At 39.6% G+C, this 13,369-nt stretch overlaps 1 long non-coding RNA gene across 2 annotated transcripts in view; it reads left to right on the top strand.

Annotated features, from left to right (window-relative positions):
* The window catches only part of LOC110397261, a 34,954-nt gene that overhangs the window by 14,149 nt on the left and 7,436 nt on the right, over positions 1-13,369 (top strand). The gene's annotated exons all lie outside the window — the stretch shown is intronic.

The raw sequence follows: 13,369 nt of genomic DNA, 5'->3' as shown, positions 1-13,369 counted from the left end.
TTAAGGTAGAGAATGGGAAAGATCACTTGATATTCCATTTGAACTCCTACTTTGTCTTAGATCTCTGGAGAAGCAAGGCTTCTCATATGCCGGAGCAAAGAGCTGATATCAGAGGGTGAAAAAGACACACTCTTGTTACCTTCTGTCCTTTCCCTCTTTTCTTACATCTCTGTTTAAGCTGCTAGATTCAGTGTGGAGAAGTTTCTGTAACCCCCATTTTTCTCAGGTAGAGAATGGGGAGAAAACCGAAATTATGAGTTTGGATTGTGTACTGTAATTACAGTGTTCAGTGTCAGACACGTTGCTCTAGCATAGATGTATGGAACGCTTTGCTGTATCTGTACAGGTCAAACTGGGCAACTCTGCAAGCACTCGTAAATGCTTACGAAGAAAATGGTAGTGGCTTTATTACAACCTGTCACATCTAACATATCGACTACCCCATGTTGGTGTACAGTCTTGTTTAGGCTGTGTACTTGTCTCTCTGAAGAAATCAGTTCTGGAATCATAACTGTATAGAGAAGAAGTTTGCCAGCAGCTGGCCGATTCACCTTTACTTTTGAAAGAGTACGTGAAGACCATAGACAGATTATTTGTGCGTTGTGTTGAAGGCACTGTGCATCTTTCCTGTACCACATTGCCATTGTGGTTACTTAGCCCTAAAGGAACCTTTGGGGAAGAAAGTCCTGAGTTTTGGAATGAGTTAGTTACAAGCTTGAAATCATAACAGCGACTTAAAGCGCAATTAGATCTTGGGTGTAATTTCTGTTATTCTAGTCATAGGACCGTAGAATCATAAAATGGCTTGGGTTGGAAGGAATCTCAATCACCTAGCTCCAAGCCCCTCCCCCCCCGCCTTTGTGGGCAGAGTTGTTGAACACTTAATCTGTGGCTTCCAGTCATTTACTCTGAGTGTTGCAGGTAAATTGTATACATGACCATATATGCAGCAGCTACGGATAACTGTGAACTGTCCTTTGTTACCAATGAGCCTCAACTAACCTCCATGGTAAGCCTGCACCTCTGCAGGCTGCTTTAAGTATGTTTTAAACACTGTGCAATTTCATTAATACCATTAGACTAATGAACTGTTGCTTCAGATTGTACTACTTGCAAATGAGAACTTTTCCTTGCATGGGCACTCACCTCTGCATCCCAACCAAAGCAATTACTTCCAGTTACACTTCATATGTATAACCATTCAATTGCTTGCAGCAGGCAGCTGCAGAAATCATCTTTGTAACTATTCAATGATTCCATGCCAGAGTAATCTGTATAATGCTGCTCTACTGTATATGTCAGCTCTTGCTCCTTTCTCTAGTAACACCGGCACTATCAGCCTCTTTGGTTTGAGTTTCTCAGCCTGAAGCTTCTCAAAATTGTGGAGCTTAGAGAAGTTCTCACTAATTGAGTATATCGTAGGTGGAAAAATGCTCATTAAAATCAAGAAGTTATTTGTGAATGTTGATAAGATTCTAAACATCTGCAGTTGGACTGTGCTGCATCATTAATTTATATGTGGCATGGACCCACATACGAAGGGCAACCTGGGTCATGCTAACAGGAGTAGGAGTCACTGTTTCCATTTAGTCAAAAAATGCACCTGCAATGGAGCTGCAAACACGTGTTCTGCTGTGACAGGAAGCTGGTTAAAAGATCCAGGAGTAGCTACTAAAAAAAAAAAAGACATTCTAATAGCAATGATTTTATAAATAAATGGATTTTCACACAGCACAAATTTTGAAGTTTAAATACTATACATTTCCAAGAAACTGTGAACAGCTATGACGTGTGAGACCGTTTAGATGATTATTTGGAGTTAGATTTGTCAGAAGGAAAGAAGTTTCCCATTTAGTATTTTGACAGAGATAGGAAGCAAACCAAATGTCTGAACGCACAGTCAACAAATACAGTCCTCACTGATGTCTACAACATCAAGGCTAGAAGGGACAATCTGTTTTAGTTATGCATTTGAGCACACTTCAAATCTAATTTGAGTGCACAATAAAAATGAATGCTCTGTTTTCCAAATGCATCTGCTGAGCTTGAGTTTCCATACCAGATGGCTTTCTATTATGTTAGAAGTCAAGATACAGTATGATAGTGTTCACTGGATCTGCTGAAAGTGACCTTGCAGTTCTTCTATGTGAAGCCTAAATAGGACAGTTATGAATGGTGACACTCAAATGTTAGCCTTTCTAGCTTGTTGTCTTATTCTGCCTCACCTGGTTGTAAGGATTAGTTGGTTTTGATGGAAGTGCGTGGTGTTTCTAATACAGCAATTGAATGATACAATGGGTCTATTACTAAATCTATACTGTACACAAACCACATCTAAGCTTCTAATTCTGAGCTTGGAATTTACATCTGGCCCGTGTCAGTTCTTCATCTCTCACTCATCCCTGAGCATCCTCTGCTCTCCCCTTCGCTGTGTGCTGCATCCATGCAGCCCTACAGGTGCTGCCACCAAACCTGTCCTTGCAGCTCCAGTGTCTTTTCCTTGGGATTTTCAGCCAAGACTCTGTGGAGAGTAGCTAAAATTAGACAGTGAGCAAATCTGGATTCCACTTTAGAGGTGAATCCTTGATGAAAAACGAAATGTTGCCGTGTCACAGAAATCTCTATATTTGTAGCATTGCATACACTGAAAACTGAGTCTTGCACGTCTGTACCTGTGCAAGGTGCATGCAAAATGCTGCCTCTTTTATTGTGCTTTTTGTTTGTTTTTAATAGCTGCTTTATAGTCGCAAATAATTGCTCAAGATGAGTGGCAGATGCAAACCTCTGAATATATATTTGTATAGTACTGTACTGTCCCCAGAAGTTTGTGGGGTGAGGTTATAAGCATGATAATCTCCTAATGGCAAAGGTGTATGTCAGAGCATGTATGAACATAGAACTTCTCACCTCCTTTGTGGCTGCTGCTTGCTGATATAGAGTGGTTTGCTTCTACCTGACCTTCAGCGGTGAGTACGTAGAGAAGGGATGAATCTTCTCTTCTGCTTTCCCTTTGATTCTTTTATTGATTACACCATATTTCCAATGTACAGACTGTATGGAATACCTTTTTCTAGATGATTCTGCTTGTGCTTCATTCATCTGGTTGTTTATTAATCTGAAATTGATGTCGTCTCCATCCTTATATCTCAGTTATCGACAGCATGTTCATCCTCACAGCAGTTTTTAAAGGTGGGATTCATACGTAACGCTTTACAGTGAGGCATGAGAGATTAAAAGCCTTATCTGTGACCAAATGCACAGGAAATTATGGGGGAGAAATTATCCGAGTTATTAGATACTCTCCTAGCTATGTAAGTATGATGTACATAACTAATGTACCTTTGATATTATTCAAATGTTCTTTGTTTTTCAAGTGTTTTCCACTGTTGGGTCAGTGCTTACTCACAATTAAAATGCTATCGGTATTTGAGCTGCTGAAATTGTTCTCCTAGCTCAAAAGTTGATATATTTTAGAAGGAGAGCTAACATTCAAACAACTGGGGAAGAGCTGTAAGCAGTGACTCATTAAATATTGCTTTGTTTCTCTGCAGGCCAGATTTTATTAAAAATCTGGACCCGAATGCTTTATTTCCTCAATGTCTTCTTGACATTTTTGACAAGTGTTCACTTCTGACTTTCCTCGGTGAACTCAGTCACTGAATTAGCGCGTCTCATGGGTTATCTCTGTGAGTGTCTCATATCTGTCTGACATTAAGTGCAAGCGGAACAGAGACAATAGTGATTGAGTCTGGCAGTTTGTTGGCTGGTTTTTGGTCTTGTTTTGCTGAAGCCAATGTCACTTGATAGCTTCTAACACCCTTTAGCCAGGAACTTTTGTGTTAATTTTAGCAGCAGTTTGTCTTTTTCATCTTAAACCAGTTCCTTATCTAGGTTGTGTCCCTGTTACTTCTTTAGCGACCTAACATTCATCAAGACACACGCAACATTCTGACTGTTGATGTTGCCAGGAGTCTATAATCTAGGTCTCTGTGGGCATACTAATGCACAGAGGTGGGCATCTGGCTGAGTGCCATTTGTTTTCCTTCTTTTGGTATGTTCACCTGTTTTAAAAACGCTTCAAAATACTCAAAGTAGTTTTCAGCGTAAGCAATTCTTGCCTTCCCACAGGACACTTACTAGATCGCACGTGGAACATGCCTTAGAATTTTTTGTTCATTAAGCAAAAAGTGCTGAGCACCCCTATAATAAGAATAGTCGGTCTATGGTAATTTAGTATTTGGATGAATTCAAAAATCTGTTAGATTCATTTTCTGTTCTTTCCACTGGATGCCTCAATTTTGTCGAAAAATCTCGTCTATGCAGCATTCTCATGGCACAGAGAAAGTGGAATGATGCTGGATGACAATCACAAGCCTTTTAGACTTGAAAAACACAAAATGAAACTGCAATTTGTTAAACAACAGCAGGGACCGTATTCAATTTTAGGCTGGACTTGTCAGTTTTCAAGTAGGCAGCTGAGATGCAGGGACCTCTCTGTAACAATTATGACTAAGGAAAAGACAAGATAGCAGGAAAAATGGTTTAGCTGGGCAGCTGCTTTATTCACTAATACATCAGAAAACTATCTAGTGGTAACTCAGCCTTGATCCAAATCCTGGCGGGGACTTACAAATGATGTGTTTAATCTTCTCATAGCGCTGTTGATAGAATCTCCTTGAGGACAACAGGGATAAGCAAGCTGGAGGACCTCCCAGTGGTGGTTTTAGGGACACCAGCCCCTTTCCATCACCTTCTTTAAGGGCTGCTTTCTGTTAAGCTGCTCTGAGATTTGTGTGAATGCGCGTGAGCTCAGGAAGATGGGGGTATTTCTGAGACTCAAATTTGCAGCCATTTTTGTAACGGGTAGAAGTGGTTAAAGTGTTTACATTTTGGAGGTCAAAAATGATTTCCTTCTTGAAACAGTTTTTTCCATTTCGGAAATGGAAAATTCCTGCACTATTCCAACTCACATTTGCTGAAATCTTGTATTTCAAATGAATTGTTTCATTGATTCATCAGTGTGTTGGAGATCCGTACGCTGATGTGACTCCAGTTGTTGCTCTGCAGTGAAATTAAATGTGCTAATTCAATGCTTTCTACAGCTTTGTTGTATTTAGTTATTTTAGGCCAGTCCCTGTAGAGAAATGCCGTACGTGATGGGGAATTCTCCTTTTTGTTCAGTTGGAGAATGTGGCCGCTATTCTGGGTTTGATCTCAAACACAGAAGGGAACTGGCAAGGCTTTTGTGTTTTCTGTGGAGTAAGAAAGCCTGGGGGAATGAAATCATTGCTCACCTCCCTCTCTAGCGAGTGGCAGAAAGAGGACAGTGACGCCGTGGCCTGGAGTCCCCTGCTGACGCAGCAGGCACAAAATAGCAGCACCAGGGATGGCCTCAGGGCTTCTCATCAGTGTAACTAGCGCTGAATTTTGGTGCCACGTGGTGGAGGGAATATGGTCAGCCTCGTTCAGCCCCAGGAGGAAATAGAGGATGTGTCTGCCGTGCAGCTTTCCTGGAGGTGTAAGTAGGACTGATCACTTTTCTGTACTGACTCCAGAAGGCAGAGAAACAAAGGAAAAACGTACGTGTTTTTGCTCTTGATTGGTGTTGTCTTCATCTGCCGCTTGAGCCTTAAAAGAGCTTCTAGTGGTGGCACTCAGGGCTGCAGGCTGCTGTTAGATAACCTTCAGTTATTATGTGTTGATTAAGGATCAGTTATGTTATTGATTCCATCAACTTTTTCATGTATGACACGGAAAACCATTTTGACTATGTTTGTAAGATTAGGTTTGGTCTTTTTGACTTCTCTGTACTTTCTGATGTTGTTCTTGAAATATTGTTATCTGTTTTACTCGGTCTTTGTGTTTATGAAAGATTCTGCATCACTGAATACTTAACTAATAATATGCGGTGCAGTTTCTGAAAATTTCCATGCATGGCTGTGAAACATAAAAAGTCATCTTATTATTGATGTGTTACTATTAATATTGATGTCATAACATGATGTTGCATCAATTGTAATAAATTTTTCAAATAAGGAAAGTAAACAAAATACTCCCAGTAGAGCAATTCAAGTCTTACATAGAGAACAGCAGTGGCAAAGTCATGGAAGGAGACTTCACAGTGGCATTTTCGTGAATAACTAAGATTTTATTGACTTATATTCCACGTGACAGAGCATTAAGCAGTACCCCGCACTCAAATTCCTTTCTCAGTTGCAGTAAGAAGGACCTGCAATTTCCATCAAATTAAGTTTTCTTGGCGCCGAATCTTTTGATCTTTATGTTTGGTTTTGGCATGACTTTTTTTTTTTTCCTTCATCCTAACCTCCAGAGTTAAGGATTTTCTTTAGAAAAGTTTAGAAGAGTTTGTGCATTTGGAGAGAGAGAACTTCTTGTGAGATCTATCTCTATTTTACTGTGTTTAGGAAATGCGTATTTCATATTGATAATAAAAGGAGCCCCTACCTATTTTTAGGAATTATTACCACAGAGCAGACATTGAAAAGTCTTAGCCCATTTCCCCAAACCACAATCAAGCTGACAGATGACAGTATGCTGTGTTGTTTGACCACACTGGTGCTTTGAAAAACAAATTGCTGATGTGAGAGCTCAGAATCTGTCTTATAAGGGAGTAGTTTTCAGGTTCTTTTATGATTCTTGCATGACCTGCACAGCAGTAGCATACCACATCCTGACTGGAACTTTAATACGTGCACGTATTGCAGATCAACACAGCCAGAATCTCTGTCTGGTTGCTCTCAGATAGACTCCAGAAATTTGCAGGAGAAGGGCAAAAATATTGGTGTCCTGAAAAAGAGCTCCGTTTGCTAGGCCCTAAGTGAGTGGGTGGTGTTTTTCCTGCAAATGGTACACTTGAAAGAGAAGCATTTGATCAGTCAGAGCAGTATGGTCAAACATACTGCTCTGGTAATCTGTATGAAAATGGATGCATACAGGATAGTAAGCTCTGAAATTTGGAATTTAGGCCCGGGAACAATTTACTGGGTTAGATGGGGACATCATCTAAAGACTTATTTGGAGCTGAAAGCTGTCTCACAATTGCTTATTTTACAGGCAGGTAGGCTGAAAGGGTTTTTCTCACAAGACAGTACTGATGACAGCAATTGTCACGCTACTCCCAAAAGTTAGGAGAAACGGTCCTGTTCTGAATTGTCCATACTCACAGCAAGCTATAGCTGCATTTAAAGGAGCTGGATTTAATTGGATTTTTTTCTCCTCACTTGTTAAGTTTGGTCTAAGTCAAAAATTATTGATTGTGTTGGAAGATTTCAACACAGTGAGAACATGTGTTTTTGTCCTACCTGCTCCGGGACTAAAAGAATACATCACCCAGCCCTGTTTCACCTCCCACGTCCCTCAAGAAATGAGCCACAGATCATCTGCTGCCAACTTCTGTACCCTGATGTTCACCTGAGGTGCGCAGAATAACGGCTTTCTGAGCTACATCTCCCTTCGTAGAACTGAATGTCTCTTCGTTGGGCTTTCTGGATTTCTATCGAGACTTTCATCCTCTAGTTCCTTCCTGCAGTATGTGGTTGGTAAAAACAATTCTTTCCATTTGTTTTTGCAGCCCTGAGTGCTGTACAAGTGACATCTGTCACGAGAACACATGCACTGAGGAAGCCAGATGAGCTTATGGGGTCCAGATGCTCAGCTAAAGGAGTCGTAAATTTATAATCCTGTTCGGGCCGTCAGTGCTCCCAATTTATTAGTCTGGATATCGCTCATGGGATTATTATGTTTAACTTTATTGTGGTGGTTAATCAGGGCTAGTGTTGCGTGTGCTATCCTTCTGCTAGGTCAGAACTTCCTCCCCCGGTGCTCTTAAATCTCTTCATTCTTCTGTGGTCCTTCTTCTCTTTCCTTAGTCTCCAGCTCTGCACATACTGTTCTCTTTTCTGTATGTTTTCTATCTCTTCAAAGGCTTTCTTATTCTCTGTATCTTCAGTGTCCATGTCTAAACTTGACATCTGACTTATGAGAATAATGCCAGTCACTCTGGCTGTGGTTTTCTTTTTAACACCCACTAATTCTATACTCTGATTGCTGGAAACACTGGTAGCCTACACACCTTGCTTTGGATTGTTGTAATACCTCCCCTGGCAAAAACATCAAAGGCACAACAGGGGGCCTCTTAAAAATTTCACTTCTGTGGTCAAAACTGAATACATGAAATATGAGCAGACTTGTGATTTTCTTCCTTAATTGTTCCTTACTAATTAAAGGTTTAATTCTTATGAGACCGTTTAAAAAGGGGGAAGATCATCTTTTTTCTTTTTCTTTTTGATTTTGTTTAGGAATGAAGTCTTCATAAATTTTCATCATCTTCTTGTTGCTGGAAAGAATGTTTCTGGCACTTATAAGATAGCTTAGAGGTTAGACAAAGTGGAAATTACTGAGTAAACTTTATTGCCTCAGGATAGGAATGATAATATTTCCTCCTGAGTCATCTTATTTCTGAATAGCCATTCTCTTCTCCTAGGTTAGGATAGTTTCAAGGACATTTTCAACAAGCAGCATATCCTCATGAAAACAAAATTCCCTTCAGATGTTCTTTGTCACATCGTGCAACTGTAAACAGAGAAACTTCTCTAACAGTCAGTGTCTGACAAGCACCCAGCTCAAAATATATGCTGTTACCTGAGTGCTTGCTGTAGATTTTCCATGCACAAAATATACACGTGCTCATTTAAAGCTAGATGAAGTTCCAGTGGGAGATGCCTTTTCCAGTAATTTACTGGATGAATTCTTGATTTTGAAGAGTTTGAAGCAGAGAGCACCATAGCATTTCTTCAATATTTCCTGTGTTGATTGATGTCTGCAACGTCTAGGGTCATAATAAAGGACGATTTATGATGAGAATAAATATATTATTCTATTTTTCTTTTTTGTTTGTAATTTGTATTGATTCCCTTTTGGCACATTCTATTATCTGTTAATAATATTTTAGCTTTTAATCATGCTAGTTTATTTTCAAGAAGTCATTTAGAAAATGAGCATGTTAAGTTTGGTGGATAATTGCCAGTGTGATCTGTTCGGAAAAATCTGAGCTCCTTAAACAAATATAAGACAATACTTTCAACTGGCCCCTAAAAAACCAAGTTTGCAAGTCCATGTATTTGAATCTGAAAATACCAATATATGAATATCATATGGCTGTGTATGCATAGTCTAGTTGGATGAGCTATTGAGTGCTGTATGTGCAGCAATAGTAATTTTAATTTAGAAATCAACTCGTGGTGATTGTTTCACTTTTCTTTAATGTTAGGTTTCCTTAAGTTGTGCTTGACCGTAGTTACTTTTACTGTCAAAGGAAAAAAAAAAGCTATGGTCGAAGATGTACCCAGCTCAAGCATTTGTAGAGATAGAGATATATTAGAAACTTTGACTCTGAAATCCCCAAACATAACTGTATTTAGTTTTTATTTAATTCTATGGCTGAGAACGTAGCTCTTCAGCTCAAGACTTCATTCAGCATAAAACTGGGAAAGCTGTATTTTCACATTTCTTATGCAACATTCTATAGCTCTACATTGAGAAATGTAGATCTGATATGATATTTATTTAGAACAAATCTTCCAAGAGTTCAAAATTTAATGTGAAGTGCAGAATCTAATAGAAACAGTATATAAAGGCAAATGTTTAAAGGTTGTTTTTGTTTTTGTTTTTTGCAACAGGCTATACTTTGCATAACATCTCCCTTTTCTCCTGTCGCCTCTTTCCATCTTTGCTTGCTGATAAAAGTTATCTCGTTCTGACACCAAAATCTGCTGGGGATAATTTGGACCCGATTCCTTTTGATCTTCTTAGAAATTTAGCTTGGATTTTTGATGGTTTCATCCCTATCGGAATGCAAATGCATAAATCCCAACTGTCTTTGATTTCTTAAAATTGAGTTTATGATTCCTCTCTCCTTGACTTTAGACAAATTACTTTAAATGTACACGCCTGAAAATCCTTCATGCTTCAGGTACCGCACTTGGAGTCCTCTGGGTACTGAAGTTTGTTTCCTAGACGTGACAATCTCCTTTGATTTTGGTGTGGTAGAAAAGATAGAAATAGGATCATGAGTTGCCCCAGGGTTCACAAATTGAATATGTACATGTTCACAAATGGGTCTTGATCTGATAGGATTTCCAAGACAAGACCGTAACAGCTTTCAGTAATAATAATGAAAGATAAGATTCCAGTAGCTTCCTTATGAGGTGCTGGATGGTTAGTCAGCCAGCGCACAGGAGACAAGCTCATTTCCGACCTTCTTGAGGGCATTTCCCCCCTTTCCACCAGAGACTGAGCAGTCTTATAGGTACGTAATAGCCTTGTTCAGGTTCTCTACCTGACAAGATAGAGAACTCTCTACAGAAAGCTGTAGGCCCCTCTTGGAGGGAAAGTCATTAGGTGAGAGTCCAAATGAGCCATTATTCTCATCTGTTTTTTTGTGCCAGGGAAAAATACAGCAAAAATAAGCCTGATTTACTAGCCTAATATTAAAGCATTCACGAGGGAAGATTAGGTTCTGGAGCACTCATTAGTGGCTGTGCCAGTCATCAGTTGAAGTTACAAAAATAGTCACAGGAGCCTTTGTGTCCCCCTCTTGGGTACAAACTTTATCCGTCAGGAAAGATTTTCTTTCTGCTGCTGGGAATGATAGTGATCAGACAAATCATCCACACCAGAAAAAGCAATTGTTAATCAACTGAGCATCACTGTTCATGTGCAGAGAAAACAAACAGTTTTATTTCTGTTTGAATGCCTTATCCAACAACCACAATTCAAAATGAAAATCCGAGGCTCATTAGCTGTGTATGTAGTTCTAAGAGGTGACCAGGAGATTGTACATGTGGGTGTTTGGAAGGAGATGGGGTCAATGGGGGGCCGGGCTATACCCTGTGCTGAGCCCACTTCATATGTTTATATGATGAAAATAGAAAAGTTCCAGATTTAGTTTTCTGGATATATATTTGGTCAAACTTGCCGGAAGGGTGAATTAAAGTTGTGGTGAAACAGAGATGTACAAAATGTCCATCTCTGAACGGTCATGTCAAATAAGACAATGTTGTTTTATCAGGGCTAATTACTATGCTTTTTTCAAATACAATCAAATTGGAATTAGAGAGGTGTCCATTGTGCTTTCCCTTTTACAGATTTCTTTCATGGAGTGGGGCTTGGATCACAGGAAAAGTGATGCTTTTTCTTTACTTAATAACAATTTTGAGACTAGAGTGGCTGACAATACAAGAGATAAGGATATAAGAACAAGAACAAATACTTTACTTTCAGACTAAAAACTTTCACGTGTGATTGAAGTGACCATGAATTGCCATCATTAGTAAATTGCTGACACAATACTGATCCCAAAATTCCTTTAAAAATCTTCCAGCGTTTGACTGATTGTGGTGCTAATAATAGAATGATGCTGCAATTGTATTGTCAGACTTGTTCTTGGGTTTGACATTGTCTTTATCAATCTGTTAATGAACACAATGCTTATGTAAGGTGATACTATGAATTCCTGGTTCAGAGCCAGAGATGGTGGCAAATGCTGTTCTGTAGTATAGCATGTTATTCAATAAAGGTTTCTTTGTTCCTTCTGCAAATGAATGCTAGGAAGAGAAAGAGTAGTAGATATTTTACATTTTCAAAAGCTGTTCTGAAACAAGCACTGAATCATCCAAATTGTCTCTCAGATTTGAAATGCATCAGCACCAAAAGGCTGAGAAAAAGAAAAGCTAGGAAGTTCAATACTAGCTATAATTCCATCGACTTTCTCACATTGGAAGTCTCTTTCTGCATCTTTAAAATATAAACGTGTTTCAGTCTTTGCAGCTTTGCCTGCGCTTGCAAAATTTTGAGAGCAAAGCGGATAAATTTCTCTTTTTTTTCTAGTTCTTACTTTAGGCACATTCTCACAATATTCTGTTCTCTAGTTCTGTGGGAGCTGGGAGGGTGAGAAGAGGTATGTGCTCATGGTGTACTGTTTGTCCCTGCCAGACGAATCCCCAAGTCATCTTCTGGGAAAGTACAGCTATGTTTCAACTGCTTTGCAGACAGATTGGAAACTGGCAATCTAGGTCATTGTAAATACAAAGCAAAACAGCTGCCAATAAACCTGTAATATAATTCAGTATTCCCAGTACATGCAAGCAAGGAAACAAATCCAGAATGTTCGGACTGAAAGCTGACATTCCTTTTCAGTTTATGGAGCTGTGCTCCTCCACTCCCTGAACAGCCTCAGCAGCTGCAAGGACAAAGAAATAACATGGACAAAGCGTTAGAAAGTTTCAGATTCTCTGATGCTTATGTTGTTAAGGACCTGGCTTTGCAAGCAAGCACCTGGCTTTGCGTTGATCAATTTTCAGGGCTAAGGGCAGCAAAATGAGAAATCATCCTTGTTTTGGAAGAGGCGCAAGGCTTGCAGTGTCATTTGGCTCCAGAAAGTACTAACACTGTTCTGAGTTCTATTAACATCTGCAGGATGTAACGCATCGGGTCGGTATTTATCTTTAAAAGAAGGACTCATGATCACATGTGGGAGACTGCATTCATTTCTTGACACGTTATCAGCAGACAAAAATATAAACGCAGAGGGAGTTCAGCAAAGGGTAGAAGTTAATAGAGATGTAGAAATTCTAACTCATGTGGATTAGAAACTATTTTTAGGCACGGTTTTGTTAAATGATGGCAGAACAGAGAAGCTTGCTAAACATACAAATATTTATGTATACTGATGTGCTAGCTTGCAGGTTTCCAAGCTGATTTAAAAACCTTCCTGTCTGCAACATTTCACTTTGTTGAAAGGTGCTCTAGCAGGTAGATCATTACTTACTTGAAGACAGGAACGTTTGGAAGGAAGGATAGGTCATCCCAAAACTGAATCTGCAAGTACAACCTGTTAGGGATACCCAAAGCTGCCCATCACCTGCCTGGCCCTGTCTACACACAAGGCACGGGGAAACTCACATGTGTACACAAATACCGGTGTCGTCAAATCCTGCTGAATTTATCTTTGCTCAGGGGACTGCTAAGTCAGAACAATACCTGCCAGGAGTCATGTCGTTTTTGATGGTTGAACTTAGCATCTACCTACAAGAAATCACTAATTGCTGTACCACAGCACGTTTTGGCTGGGAGAAAATTAGCGTGAGTGATGTTTTTAATGCATTTTGCTGTATTAGTGGTCTGGACAGCCTTAGTGAATGGGTTCTTGGTCATTTCTCGCAGTGAGCAGCTCATGGCGAGGCAGAATCTGAGAGTGACTTATTATGGTGATGCCACAGCTCGAAAAGGATTTCTTCTACAGAATAATATTCTTTTCATTGTACTTTGGTTTGAAGTAAATACGTCTTTC

The sequence above is a fragment of the Numida meleagris genome, chromosome 4, assembly GCF_002078875.1.
Source record: "Numida meleagris isolate 19003 breed g44 Domestic line chromosome 4, NumMel1.0, whole genome shotgun sequence".
In the NCBI taxonomy this organism is placed as follows: domain Eukaryota; kingdom Metazoa; phylum Chordata; class Aves; order Galliformes; family Numididae; genus Numida; species Numida meleagris.
This window is presented reverse-complemented; position numbering and strand designations above follow the sequence as displayed.